Here is a 15,470-nt window from a genome sequence, read left to right as displayed (position 1 = left end):
AGCCGTGAGAAACAGGAGAGCCGAAGTCGCCGTAGCCGAAGGTGATCCACAAGAAGTCCAAAAACAAGAGCCAGATTCAAGGAAGCCAGGTAAGCGGGTTTATTCAGCAAAAACAGGGTCTCCGAGGAAAACAGCTGTGAAGCGCGGTATACCAGCACTGCCCGGCTTAAATACAGTTACTTCCTGGTCACATGACACGGAATGGAATCACGTGACCGTGAGCCTGGGGCACATGACCGCATAACGTCACGTGATCGGGTCGCAACGGAACGAGCACTTGTCTTCCTGCTCGAGCGGCTGCCTAATCTCCATGGCAACTGCCAATGGAGAAATGGTCGCAAGCGCGACTGCAGGGTGTATGGCGATTGCTTCGCCAGCGCGCGAGCCAAACTGGAATGCCTGCGTGAGCCCCTGGAAACAGGTGACTGGGGGGAGAAGGTGGTTATCTGAGTGGTTGGCGGGACATGGCCGAAGGAATGATCTGAGGACATGACAGAGCCCCCCCCCAAAGGCCCATGACCTCGTGGGCACGAAGGATGCTCCCGATGGAAACGAGAAACCAATCGGGGAGCCTGGACATCAGAGGCAGGGACCCAAGAACGCTCCTCCGGACCATAACCTAACCAATCGACCTGCAGTCGACCCCTATGGAAACGTGAACCCAGAATATCCGAGACCTCGAAAACATCAGGAGAATCCAGGGAAACAGGGGCAGGAGAAGGGCGAAGACGAGTCAAGGAGGGACAGGGCTTGAGGAGGGAAGTATGGAACACAGGATGAACCCGCCAGGACGATGGGAGAACCAGGCGATAGGCCACCGGATTGATGACCCGGGAAACAACATAGGGACCCACAAAACGGGGCAACAGCTTTCGACAACCCTTCAAGTGGAGGTGCCGGGAGGACAACCACACTCGGGAACCAATGGGATACAGAGGGGCCACGGTGCGCCTAGCGTCTGAGGAGGCCTTCATGGAAGCCTGCGCTTCCTGCAAATGAACGAGGACCTGGGCATGGAGGGACTCCATATCCCTAACGCAAGTGGCTGCGGCGGGGTTATCTGAGGGGGAAACGTCGGGAACAGGAAGGACTCGGGGATGCTGGCCATACATGGTGTAGAATGGAGAGAAACCAGTTGCAGAATGTGTAGCGTTGTTATAGGCAAACTCAGCATACCGGATGTTCTGTAACCAGGACGATTGCTGTTGTAACAACAAACAACGCAGATACTGTTCCATGGATTGATTTGTCCGCTCCGTCTGACCATCGGTTTCCGGATGGTAAGCGGAGGAGAACCGTGCATCGATGCCTAGCAAAGTGACCAAGGCACGCCAGAAACGGGAAGTGAACTGTGAGCCACGATCGGACACTAGGACAGATGGAAGGCCATAAAGACAAAAAACAGAGTCAAAGAACAGCTTGGCCAAGGTAGGGGCAGAAGGGATTCCTCGGCAAGGGACAAAACAGGCCATCTTGGTGAAAACATCGACCACCACCCATATAGTGTCATAACCATGGATTTTGGGCAAATCGGTCACGAAGTCCATGCTCAGGGTGTGCCAGGGTTTTGGTGGCAAAGGCAAGGGGCGCAAAAGACCCAATGGACGACCCCTACGATGTTTGCCCTGAGCACAGACTGAGCACGATTCCACGTAACAAGCCACGTCACGTCTCATGGAAGGCCACCAACACCAGCGTTTCAAGAGGTCTAGGGTACGGGCCTGGCCCGGGTGTCCATTGATCGGGGCGTCATGAGACCACTCCAGGGCTAGGTTTCTGGTGTCAGTGGTAGGGAGAACTAGACGGTCCTGTACATATGGCAGACCGTTGTGATAGGAGGGATCCCATTCCGACAGTTGGTCGGGGTGTTTTTTGACCCACGAACGGATCTCCTCCAATAACATCATAGGGGGTGTACAAGTGCAGACGACATGTCCCCGAGGTATGAGTGTATCAGGGAACACTGGTAACGAAACCCCTCCGGGGGAGCGGGACAAAGCGTCGGCCTTTCTATGCTCAGAGCCAGAACGATGTTTAATCTGGAAGTCAAAAGCGGCGAAGAACAGGTGCCATCTGACCTGTCTGCTGTTTACACATTTTAATGCCGCCAGGTCTTGCAGGTTTCTGTGGTCGGTATAAACCTTAACTTTGTGTTTGGCCCCTAACAGGTGATGACGCCAGGTACGAAAAGCGTCCATTACCGCCAGTAGCTCTTTTTCGGTGACGGTATAGTGGGTTTCTGCAGGGTTGAACTTGCGTGAATGGAAAGCTACAGGATGAAGCCGCCCGGTAGTGGGACAGGCTTGTGACAGGATCGCCCCCAATGCGAAAGAAGAGGCGTCCGCCTCGACAACGTACGGTTGATCAGGGTCGGGGTGTTGGAGCACCGGGGCTGTGGTAAAGGCGTTTTTTAATGCCTCAAAGGCCTGCTGATGTATTTCCTGCCACTCGAACGGGACAAGAGGACTGGTAAGGGATGTGAGAGGTGATACAAGAGAAGAAAACCCAGAGATAAAACGCCGATAGAAATTAGCGAAACCTAAAAAGGATTGCAAGGCTTTTAGGGTTTTAGGTGTTGGCCATTCGAGGATCGCTCGTACTTTAGTGAGATTCATGGCTAGGCCACCAGGTGTGATGTTAAACCCCAAAAACTCCACGTTGGATACATGGAACAAACATTTCTCGGGTTTCACAAACAGTGAATGCTTACGCAGCCGGGACAACACTTCCCGTACATGTTGTATGTGTTCTTTCAGAGTGTGAGAAAAAATGAGTATATCATCAAGATACACTACCACAAACATGTCTAATATATCCGAGAAGATGTCATTCATGAAATGTTGAAAAGTGGCCGGGGCGTTACATAAACCAAAAAGCATGACAGTATATTCATAAAGGCCATACCGCGTACAGAAGGCGGTCTTCCATTCGTCTCCCTTTCGGATGCGGACGAGGTTATAAGCCCCCCGCAAATCCAACTTGGTGTAAACGGAGGCATGGGTCAACCGATCCAAAAGAGGAGAAATGAGTGGGATTGGGTAACGGTTCTTGATAGTGACGGCATTGAGCCGACGATAATCAACACAAGGACGAAGATCGCCCTCCTTTTTGGGCACGAAGAATATGGGGCTTGCTGCAGATGATTTAGACGGTCGTATGTGGCCCAGACGCAGCGCTTTATCGATGTAATCCTTGAGGGTCAGATCCTCCGACAGGGACAAGGAATAGATACGGCCTGAAGGTATCACCGCCCCGGGAACCAAATCAATCGGGCAATCGTATGGGCGGTGAGGAGGGAGTACTTCGGAGGAGCCCTGATCGAATAGCATACCATAATCCTGATAGTCCATAGGTATGTGATTGGTGACTGAACCCACTATGTGTGTAATAGGGGGAATTTCGTCGCCCCGTATTGTCAGTTGGGCAACAGCACCAAGGGCCAATGCTGGGGTTTCCGTTTCTCTGTCCATAGGTAGGCAAAAGGTCTGACAGAGCTCGGATTCGAAATGTACGTGTCCTGTTCCCCAATCGATGTGCGGGTTATGTTCCCGTAACCAGGGTATTCCTACGATGATGCCAAACTGAGGCATGGATATTAGATCAAAGTGGAGGGTTTCTTTATGGACTGATTGGATATTCAGGGTGAGAGGGGCGGTCTGCTGCTTGACGGGGCCAGAAACAAGCTCTGTCCCGTCGACTGCTTGCACTGGTTCGGGTCGGGATTTATTGATCAAAGGTAGGTTTAATGTGTGGGCTAGAGTGATGTCAATATAGTTACCAGAGGCCCCGGAGTCAATAGTGATTTGTACGGGATGAATGATACCCGGGGCAGGCTGTATGGTGGCTTCTACTTGTATAGGCCTGATTTGACCAAATGATGGGGTGATATCCGGGGAAGGGCATGGAGAACTCGATCCTACCCCCGCATCTAGGATCGAGCTGGGCGAAAATCCTGCTTCTTGGGTTTGGGCTTTTGGGGACATTCCTTTACTAAATGACCTCCCAAGCCACAATAAAAACAGGCGTTCTCAGCCCTTCTGCGCTCCCTTTCTCTTGAGGTGATGGGACTCCTAACACCCCCTATTTGCATAGGCTCACCGGACTCATTGTAAGACGAAGTAACGGCAGAGCTGGTTGTCTGGGAAAACCCGGCCTCAGCCCTGCGTTCAGAACGCCGTGCGTCCACTTGGAGAGCTAAATCCACCAAAGCGGGAAACTGAACAGGTAGGGATGGTACCATGGCTAGAGCGTCTTTCATAGGGTCGCTTAGCCCTCTGTAGAAAACAACCGCTTTTTTGCTTTCAGGCCATGAGGTCTCAGCGGCCAGTTGATTAAATCGTGTGATATACTCAATGAGGGAGCCCTTACCCTGGGACAAGTCCAGCAATTCTAGATCATGTGATTGAGCCTTATATCTAGTGTCAAATACTCTGGACATTTCGGATACTAACTGGTCAAAATCATTGAGGGCCGGATGATCTGTTTCTAACAGGGGGTTTGCCCAAGCAGCAGCCGTACCGGCTAGGTGGGACAGAGTAAACGCCGCTTTGGTGGTAGGATCCGGGAAAGCAAGGGGCCGGCACAAAAAATGCAGTTTGCACTGATTAAGAAAAGTCCTAAACTTCCTCGGGTCCCCATGGAACTTTTCAGGGGCGGCCAAAGGAAAGGGAGAGGGAAGAACCACCGGAATGGGTGCTGGGGGAGCCGGGAGTGGGTGTGCAAGGGGTGCTGGTGCCGGATTGGCGTCACCGAGTTCCGGATCTGCGGGTAAGGGGTGTTGGGCGCTCTGTAATAGGTCGAGACGCTGATGAACTACAGTATTAGCAGCCACCATGTCGGCCCGTAGTACCGTAAGTGCTTGGATGACAGCGGCCAGGGGGTCTTCGGCGGCACCCTCCATATCCTACACGACAGGCTTCACAGTCTGTTATACGTTGATAGTCGTGAAGATATAAGAGACCTCCGTCCCCAAGTGCCGCACAGGGAGAATTACTAATCACTCCCTGTGCAACCTTTGAGGCCACAGGTGGAGAGATCCGAGGCCGGAACCGAAGTACTGGGATCCCCAAGGCAGCTGTAAAAAATACAATGATTACATACCAAGCAAGCAGGGTACTATATACATAAAGCAAAGAATGGCCAGTTTCTTACCAGATATCTGATGAAAGGGAAGATGGACCTGAGGGATGGTTCCGGGACTCACGTAGGCAAGGAATCCACCCTAAAGGATAGGTCAGGATGTTTAGCCAATCTCCACCTGAAGAGTGTTGTGGTCCCTCGATAGTTGGGTGATAACTACCACTTGGGTAGTATGATTTATTGTACAAGGATGCGGTCTGGGAAATCCAAAAGGTGTCCGTTGAGCAAAAACAAGGTATCAAGCTAGGAAAGGCAGTCCGAATCCAGTGGAGGAACAAAGAGCAAGATCCAGAAGAAGTCCGTGATTCAATCCGAGGTCAGAAGCCGTGAGAAACAGGAGAGCCGAAGTCGCCGTAGCCGAACGTGATCCACAAGAAGTCCAAAAACAAGAGCCAGATTCAAGGAAGCCAGGTAAGCGGGTTTATTCAGCAAAAACAGGGTCTCCGAGGAAAACAGCTGTGAAGCGCGGTATACCAGCACTGCCCGGCTTAAATACAGTTACTTCCTGGTCACATGACACGGAATGGAATCACGTGACGGTGAGCCTGGGGCACATGACCGCATAACGTCACGTGATCGGGTCGCAACGGAACGAGCACTTGTCTTCCTGCTCGAGCGGCTGCCTAATCTCCATGGCAACTGCCAATGGAGAAATGGTCGCAAGCGCGACTGCAGGGTGTATGGCGATTGCTTCGCCAGCGCGCAAGCCAAACTGGAATGCCTGCGTGAGCCCCTGGAAACAGGTGACTGGGGGGAGAAGGTGGTTATCTGAGTGGTTGGCGGGACATGGCCGAAGGAATGATCTGAGGACATGACACTCTGGAAGGTAGAGCACACATCTCCCTGTCTCTGGAAGGTACAGCACACATCTCCCAATCTCTGGAAGTTACAGCACACATCTCCCTGTTTCTGGAAGGTAGGGCACACATCTCCCTGTGTCTGAAGTTACAGCACACATCTCCCTGTCTCTGGAAGGTAGGGCACACATCTCCCTGTCTCTGGAAGGTAGGGCACACATCTCCCTGCCTCTGGAAGTAACAGGACACATCTCCTGTCTCGGGAAGGTACAGCAAACATCTTCCTGTCCCTCGAAGGTAGGGCACACATCTGCCTGTCTCTGGAAGTAACAGCACACATCTCCTGTCTCTGGAAGGTACAGCACACATCTACCTGTCTCTGGAAGGCAGGGCACACATCTCACTGTCTCTGGAAGGTACAGCATACATCTCCATCTCTCTGGAAGTTACAGGACACATCTCCCTGTCTATGGAAGGTAGGGCACACATGTCTCTGCATCTGAATGTGCAGCACGCATCTCCCTGTATCTGAAGCTACAGCACACATCTCTGAGTCTCTGGAACTTACAGCACATCTTTCTGTGTCTGAAAGTACAGCACACATCTCCCTGTCTCTGGAAGGTACAGCACACATCTTCCAGTCTCTGGAAGTTACAGCACACATCTCCCGGTCTCTGGAAGTTATGTCACACATCTCCCTGTCTCTGGAAGGTAGGGTACACATCTCTCTGATTCTGAAGGTACAGCACGCATCTCCCTGTCTATGGAAGTTACATCACACATCTCCCTGTCGCTGGAAAGTAGAGCACCTATCTCCCTGTATCTGAAGGTACAGCTCACATCTCCCTGTCTCTGGAAGGTACAGCACACATCTCCCTGTCTCTGGAAGTTACAGCACACATCTCCCTGTCTCTGGAAGGTAGAGCACCCATCTCCCTGTATCTGAAGGTACAGCACACATCTCCCAGTCTCTGGAAGTTACAGCGCACATCTCCCGGTCTCTGGAAATTACATCACACATCTCCCTGTCTCTGGTAGGTAGGATACACATCTCTCTGAGTCTGAAGGTACAGCACACATCTCCCTGTCTCTGGAAGTTACAGCACACACCTCCCTGTCTCTGGAAGTTACATCACACGTCTCCCTGTCTCTGGAAGGTAGAATACACATCTCCCTGTCTCTGGAAGGTAGGCCACACATTTCTCTGTATCTGAAGGTACAGCACACATCTGCCGTTCTCTGGAAGTTACAGCACACATCTCCCTGTCGCTGGAAGGTAGAGCACCTATCTCCCTGTATCTGAAGGTACAGCGCACATCTCCCTGTCTCTGGAAGGTACAGCACATATCTCCCTGTCTCTGGAAATTACATCACACATATCCCTGTCTCTGGAAGGTAGGCCACACATTTCTCTGTATCTGAAGGTGCAGCACACATCTCCTGGTCTCTGGAAGTTACAGAACACATCTCCCTGTCTCTGGAAGGTACAGCACACATCTCCCTGTCTCTGGAAATTACAGCACACATCTCCCGGTCTCTAGAAGGTACAGCTCACACCTCCCTGTCTCTGGAAGTTACATCACACATCTCCCTGTCGCTGGAAGGTAGGCCACACATTTCTCTGTATCTGAAGGTACAGCACACATCTCCCTGTCTATGGAAGTTACATCACACATCTCCCTGTCTCTGGAAGGTAGGGCACCCATCTCCCTGTCTCTGGAAGGTACGCAACCATCTCCCGGTCTCTGAAAGGTAGGGCACCCATCTCCCTGTGTCTGAAGTTACATCACGCATCCCCCTGTCTCTGGAAGGTAGGCCACACATTTCTCTGTATCTGAAGGTACAGCACGCATCTCCCTGTCTATGGAGGTTACATCACACATCTCCCTGTCTCTGGAAGGTAGAGCACCCATCTCCCTGTCTCTGGATGTTACATCACACATCTTCCTGTCGCTGGAAGGTAGGCCACACATTTCTCTGTATCTGAAGGTAGAGCACACATCTCCCTGTCTCTGGCAGGTAGGGCACCCATCTCCCTGTCTCTGGAAGGTACGCACACATCTCCCGGTCTCTGGAAGGTAGGCCACCCATCTCCCTGTGTCTGAAGTTACATCACGCATCCCCCTGTCTCTGGAAGGTAGAGCACCCATCTCCCTGTATCTGAAGGTACAGCACACATCTCCCGGTCTCTGGAAGTTACAGCACACATCTCCCTGTCTCTGGAAGGTAGAGCACCCATCTCCCTGTATCTGAAGGTACAGCACACATCTCCCGGTCTCTGGAAGTTACATCACACATCTCCCTGTCTCTGGAAGGTAGGCCACACATTTCTCTGTATCTGAAGGTATAGCACACATCTCCCGGTCTCTGGAAGTTACAGCACACATCTCCCTGTCTCTAGAAGGTAGAGCACCTATCCCCCTGTATCTGAAGGTACAGCACACATCTCCCTGTCTCTGGAAGTTGCATCAGACATCTCCCTGTGGCTGGAAGGTAGGCCACACATTTCTCTGTATCTGAAGGTACAGCACACATCTCCCTGTCTATGGAAGTTACATCACATATCTCCCTTTCTCTGGAAGGTAGGCCACACATTTATCTGTATCTGAAGGTATAGCACACCTCTCCCGGTCTCTGGAAGTTACAGCACACATCTCCCAGTCTCTGGAAGTTACATCACACATCTCCCTGTCGCTGGAAGGTAGGCCACACATTTCTCTGTATCTGAAGGTACAGCACCCATCTCCCTGTCTCAGGAAGTTACATCACACATCTCCATGTCTCTGGTAGGTACGCACACATCTCCCAGTCTCTGGAAGTTACCGCCTACATCTCCTGTCTCAGGAAGTTACATCACACATCTCCCTGTCTCTGGAAGGTAGGATACTCATCTCTCTGAATCTGAAGGTACAGCACGCCTATCTGCGTCTGAAGGTACAGCACACATCTCCCTGTCTCTGGAAGGTAGGGCACACATCTCCCTGTCTCTGCAAGTTTCATCACACATCTCCCTGTATCTGAAGCTACAGCACACATCTCTGAGTCTCTGGAACTTACAGCACATCTTTCTGTGTCTGAAAATACAGCACACATCTCACTGTCTCTGGAAGGTAGAGCACACATCTCCCGGTCTCTGGAAGGTAGGGCACCCATCTCCCTGTGTCTGAAGTTACATCACGCATCCCCTGTCTCTGGAAGGTAGAGCACCCATCTCCCTGTATCTGAAGGTACAGCACACATCTCCCGGTCTCTGGAAGTTACAGCACACATCTCCCTGTCTCTGGAAGGTAGAGCACCCTTCTCCCTGTATCTGAAGGTACAGCACACATCTCCTGGTCTATGGAAGTTACATCACACATCTCCCTGTCTCTGGAAGGTAGGCCACACATTTCTCTGTATCTGAAGGTATAGCACACATCTCCCGGTCTCTGGAAGTTACAGCACACATCTCCCTGTCTCTGGAAGGTAGAGCACCTATCCCCCTGTATCTGAAGGTACAGCACACATCTCCCTGTCTCTGGAAGGTACAGCACACATCTCCCTGTCTCTGGAAGTTGCATCACACATCTCCCTGTCGCTGGAAGGTAGGCCACACATTTCTCTGTATCTGAAGGTACAGCACGCATCTCCTTGTCTATGGAAGTTACATCACACATCTCCCTGTCTCTGGAAGGAAGGCCACACATTTATCTGTATCTGAAGGTATAGCACACATCTCCCGGTCTCTGGAAGTTACAGCACACATCTCCCTGTCTCTGGAAGGTAGAGCACCTATCTCCCTGTATCTGAAGGTACAGCACGCATCTCCCTGTCTATGGAAGTTACATCACACATCTCCCTGTCTCTGGAAGGTAGGGCACCCATCTTCCTGTCTCTGGAAGGTACGCACACATCTCCCGGTCTCTGGAAGGTAGGGCACCCATCTCCCTGTGTCTGAAGTTACATCACGCATCCCCCTGTCTCTGGAAGTTACATCACACATCTCCATGTCTCTGGAAGGTACGCACACATCTCCCGGTCTCTGGAAGTTACCGCCCACATCTCCTGTCTCAGGAAGTTACATCACACATCTCCCTGTCTCTGGAAGGTAGGGCACCCATCTTCCTGTCTCTGGAAGGTACGCACACATCGCCCGGTCTCTGGAAGGTAGGGCACCCATCTCCCTGTGTCTGAAGTTACATCACGCATCCCCCTGTCTCTGGAAGTTACATCACACATCTCCATGTCTCTGGAAGGTACGCACACATCTCCCTGTCTCTGGAAGGTACAGCACACATCTCCCGGTCTCTGGAAGGTACAGCACACATCTCCCTGTCTCTGGAAGGTAGGGCACACATCTCCCTGTCTCTGCAAGTTACATCACACATCTCCCTGTCTCTGGAAGTTACATCACACATCTCCCTGTATATGAAGCTACAGCACACATCTCTGAGTCTCTGGAACTTACAGCACATCTTTCTGTGTCAGAAAGTACAGCACACATCTCACTGTCTGTGGAAGGTAGAGCACACATCTCCCTTTCTCTGGAAGGTACAGCACACATCTCCCGGTCTCTGGAAGTAACATCACAAATCTCCCTGTCTCTGGAAGGTAGGGCACCCATCTCCCTGTCTCTGGAAGGTACAGCACACATCTCCCGGTCTCTGGAAGGTACAGCACACATCTCCCTGTTTCTGGAAGTTACATCACGCATCCCCCTGTCTCTGGAAGGTAGGCCACACATTTCTCTGTATCTGAAGGTGCAGCACACATCTCCCGGTCACTGGCTGGAAGGTACAGCACACATCTCCCTGTCTCTGGAAAGTACAGCACACATCTCCCTGTCTCTGGAAGTTACATCACAAATCTCCCTGTATCTGAAGCTACAGCACACATCTCTGAATCTCTGGAACTTACAGCACATCTTTCTGTGTCTGAAAATACAGCACACATCTCCCTGTCTCTGGAAGGTACAGCACACATCTCCCTGTCTCTGGAAGGTACAGCACACATCTCCCAGTCTCTGGAAGTTACAGCACACATCTCCCGGTCTCTGGAAGTTACATCACACATCTCCCTGTCTCTGGAAGGTAGGATACACATCTCCCTGTTTTTGGAAGGAAGGCCACACATTTCTCTGAATCTGAAAGTACAGCACGCATCTCTGCGTCTGAAGGTACAGCACACATCTCCCTGTCTCTGGAAGGTAGGGCACACATCTCCCTGTCTCTGCAAGTTACATCACACATCTCCCTGTCTCTGGAAGTTACATCACACATCTCCCTGTATATGAAGCTACAGCACACATCTCTGAGTCTCTGGAACTTACAGCACATCTTTCTGTGTCTGAAAGTACAGCACACATCTCACTGTCTCTGGAAGGTAGAGCACACATCTCCCTTTCTCTGGAAGGTACAGCACACATCTCCCGGTCTCTGGAAGTTACATCACACATCTCCCTGTCTCTGGAAGGTAGGGCACCCATCTCCCTGTCTCTGGAAGGTACAGCACACATCTCCCGGTCTCTGGAAGGTACAGCACACATCTTCCTGTCTCTGGAAGGTACGCACACATCGCCCGGTCTCTGGAAGGTAGGGCACCCATCTCCCTGTGTCTGAAGTTACATCACGCATCCCCCTGTCTCTGGAAGTTACATCACACATCTCCATGTCTCTGGAAGGTACGCACACATCTCCCTGTCTCTGGAAGGTACAGCACACATCTCCCGGTCTCTGGAAGGTACAGCACACATCTCCCTGTCTCTGGAAGGTAGGGCACACATCTCCCTGTCTCTGCAAGTTACATCACACATCTCCCTGTCTCTGGAAGTTACATCACACATCTCCCTGTATATGAAGCTACAGCACACATCTCTGAGTCTCTGGAACTTACAGCACATCTTTCTGTGTCAGAAAGTACAGCACACATCTCACTGTCTGTGGAAGGTAGAGCACACATCTCCCTTTCTCTGGAAGGTACAGCACACATCTCCCGGTCTCTGGAAGTAACATCACAAATCTCCCTGTCTCTGGAAGGTAGGGCACCCATCTCCCTGTCTCTGGAAGGTACAGCACACATCTCCCGGTCTCTGGAAGGTACAGCACACATCTCCCTGTTTCTGGAAGTTACATCACGCATCCCCCTGTCTCTGGAAGGTAGGCCACACATTTCTCTGTATCTGAAGGTGCAGCACACATCTCCCGGTCACTGGCTGGAAGGTACAGCACACATCTCCCTGTCTCTGGAAAGTACAGCACACATCTCCCTGTCTCTGGAAGTTACATCACAAATCTCCCTGTATCTGAAGCTACAGCACACATCTCTGAATCTCTGGAACTTACAGCACATCTTTCTGTGTCTGAAAATACAGCACACATCTCCCTGTCTCTGGAAGGTACAGCACACATCTCCCTGTCTCTGGAAGGTACAGCACACATCTCCCAGTCTCTGGAAGTTACAGCACACATCTCCCGGTCTCTGGAAGTTACATCACACATCTCCCTGTCTCTGGAAGGTAGGATACACATCTCCCTGTTTTTGGAAGGAAGGCCACACATTTCTCTGAATCTGAAAGTACAGCACGCATCTCTGCGTCTGAAGGTACAGCACACATCTCCCTGTCTCTGGAAGGTAGGGCACACATCTCCCTGTCTCTGCAAGTTACATCACACATCTCCCTGTCTCTGGAAGTTACATCACACATCTCCCTGTATATGAAGATACAGCACACATCTCTGAGTCTCTGGAACTTACAGCACATCTTTCTGTGTCTGAAAGTACAGCACACATCTCACTGTCTCTGGAAGGTAGAGCACACATCTCCCTTTCTCTGGAAGGTACAGCACACATCTCCCGGTCTCTGGAAGTTACATCACACATCTCCCTGTCTCTGGAAGGTAGGGCACCCATCTCCCTGTCTCTGGAAGGTACAGCACACATCTCCCGGTCTCTGGAAGGTACAGCACACATCTCCCTGTTTCTGGAAGTTACATCACGCATCCTCCTGTCTCTGGAAGGTAGGCCACACATTTCTCTGTATCTGAAGGTGCAGCACACATCTCCCGGTCACTGGCTGGAAGGTACAGCACACATCTCCCTGTCTCTGGAAAGTACAGCACACATCTCCCTGTCTCTGGAAGTTACATCACAAATCTCCCTGTATCTGAAGCTACAGCACACATCTCTGAATCTCTGGAACTTACAGCACATCTTTCTGTGTCTGAAAATACAGCACACATCTCACTGTCTCTGGAAGGTAGAGCACACATCTCCCTGTCTCTGGAAGGTACAGCACACATCTCCCAGTCTCTGGAAGTTACAGCACACATCTCCCGGTCTCTGGAAGTTACATCACACATCTCCCTGTCTCTGGAAGGTAGGATACACATCTCCCTGTTTTTGGAAGGAAGGCCACACATTTCTCTGAATCGGAAAGTACAGCACGCATCTCTGCGTCTGAAGGTACAGCACACATCTCCCTGTCTCTGGAAGGTAGGGCACACATCTCCCTGTGTCTGAAGCTACAGCACACATCTCCCTGTCTCTGGAAGTTACAGCACACATCTCCCTGTTTTTGGAAGGAAGGCCACACATTTCTCTAAGTCTGAAGGCACAGCACGCTTCTCTGCGTCTGAAGGTACAGCACACATCGTGTCTGCAAGCTCAGCTCGCAATGGTGCTGGCTGCGAGCTTCACATCACGTTGTTTATTTTGGAACTTGTGCCTGGCATGCAGCAGACTGCAGCTGGGGTGAAAGGTCGCATAATGAAATCAGCGCGACGCCAGCAGGCTGTCTGCAGCGAGTTAAAACAACTGCTCTAAGCAGAGGACGCTTCCTGCTCTGGTGCTGTAGCACGCCAGAGCTTTGTGGGGTGCACGGTATCAACGCAGAGGGTAGGGAATGCGTGCGGAGGGTGTGGCATGACGCCCCTCCTCTACAAGCCCCGGGGAGTCTCTCTCTAGTCCACTGCGAAGACCCTGTGACACCAGCCCTACTGTGACAAGACCGCACAGACCAAGAAGAAACCCAACCCACAACTACACACCCAAACCGAGGGTTTGGAGGAATGAGGCTGAAGCCTCAACCCCAGAGGATGGAGGGATGAGGCTCAAGCCTCAACCCCAGAGGATGGAGGGAATGAAGCCTCAACCCCAGAGGATAGAGGGATGAGACTCAAGCCTCCACCCCAGAGGATGGAGGGATGAGGTTCAAACGAGCCTCATCCCCTAGTGGATGGAGGGATGAGGCTCAAGCCTCAACCCCAGAGGTTGCAGGGATACGGCTCAAGCCTCAACCCCAGAGGATGGAGGGATGAGGCTCAAGCCTCAACCACAGAGGATGGAGGGATGAGGCTCAAGCCTCAACCCCAGAGGATGGAGGGATGAGGCTCAATCCTCAACCCCAGAGGATGGAGGGATGAGACTCAAGTCTCAACCCCAGAGGATGGAGGGATGAGGCTCAAGCGAGCCTCAACCCCAGAGGATGGAGGGATGAGGCTCAATCCTCAACCCCAGAGGATGGAGGGATGAGGCTCAATCCTCAACCCCAGATGATGGAGGGATGAGACTCAAGCCTCAACCCCAGAGGATGGAGGGATGAGGCTCAATCCTCAACCCCAGAGGATGGAGGGATGAGACTCAAGCCTCAAACCCAGAGGATGGAGGGATGAGGCTCAAGCGAGCCTTAACCCCAGAGGATGAAGGGATGAGGCTCAATCCTCAAACCCAGAGGATGGAGGGATGAGGCTCAAGCCTCAACCCCAGAGGATGGAGGGATGAGACTCAAGCCTCAACCCCAGAGGATGGAGGGATGAGGCTCAAGCCTCAACCCCAGAGGATGGAGGGAATGAAGCCTCAACCCCAGAGGATGGAGGGATGAGACTCAAGCCTCAACCCCAGAGGATGGAGGGATGAGGCTCAAGCGAGCCTCAACCCCAGAATATGGAGGGATGAGGCTCAAGCCTCAACCCCAGAGGATGGAGGGATGAGACTCAAGCCTCGACCCCAGAGGATGGAGGGATGAGACTCAAGCCTCAACCCCAGAGGATGGAGGGATGAGGCTCAATCCTCAACCCCAGAGGATGGAGGGATGAGACTCAAGCCTCAAACCCAGAGGATGGAGGGATGAGGCTCAAGCGAGCCTCAACCCCAGAGGATGAAGGGATGAGGCTCAATCCTCAAACCCAGAGGATGGAGGGATGAGGCTCAAGCCTCAACCCCAGAGGATGGAGGGATGAGACTCAAGCCTCAACCCCAGAGGATGGAGGGATGAGGCTCAAGCCTCAACCCCAGAGGATGGAGGGAATGAAGCCTCAACCCCAGAGGATGGAGGGATGAGACTCAAGCCTCAACCCCAGAGGATGGAGGGATGAGGCTCAAGCGAGCCTCAACCCCAGAATATGGAGGGATGAGGCTCAAGCCTCAACCCCAGAGGATGGAGGGATGAGACTCAAGCCTCGACCCCAGAGGATGGAGGGATGAGGCTCAAGCCTCGAGCCCAGAGGATGGAGGGATAGGTTCAAGCCTCAACCCCAGAGGATAACGGCTGCAGATCTA

At 52.0% G+C, this 15,470-nt stretch overlaps 1 protein-coding gene across 1 annotated transcript in view; it reads left to right on the top strand.

The window, feature by feature from the left end:
* Positions 1 to 15,470, top strand: part of CLMP (CXADR like membrane protein) — a 456,485-nt gene that overhangs the window by 184,801 nt on the left and 256,214 nt on the right. The window lies entirely within an intron of this gene.

Source organism: Ambystoma mexicanum, chromosome 9 (assembly GCF_040938575.1).
Source record: "Ambystoma mexicanum isolate Mex_15411 chromosome 9, UKY_AmexF1_1, whole genome shotgun sequence".
NCBI classification, from domain to species: domain Eukaryota; kingdom Metazoa; phylum Chordata; class Amphibia; order Caudata; family Ambystomatidae; genus Ambystoma; species Ambystoma mexicanum.
The sequence above is the reverse complement of the archived record's forward strand: the minus strand, read 5'-3'. Positions and strand labels throughout refer to the sequence as shown.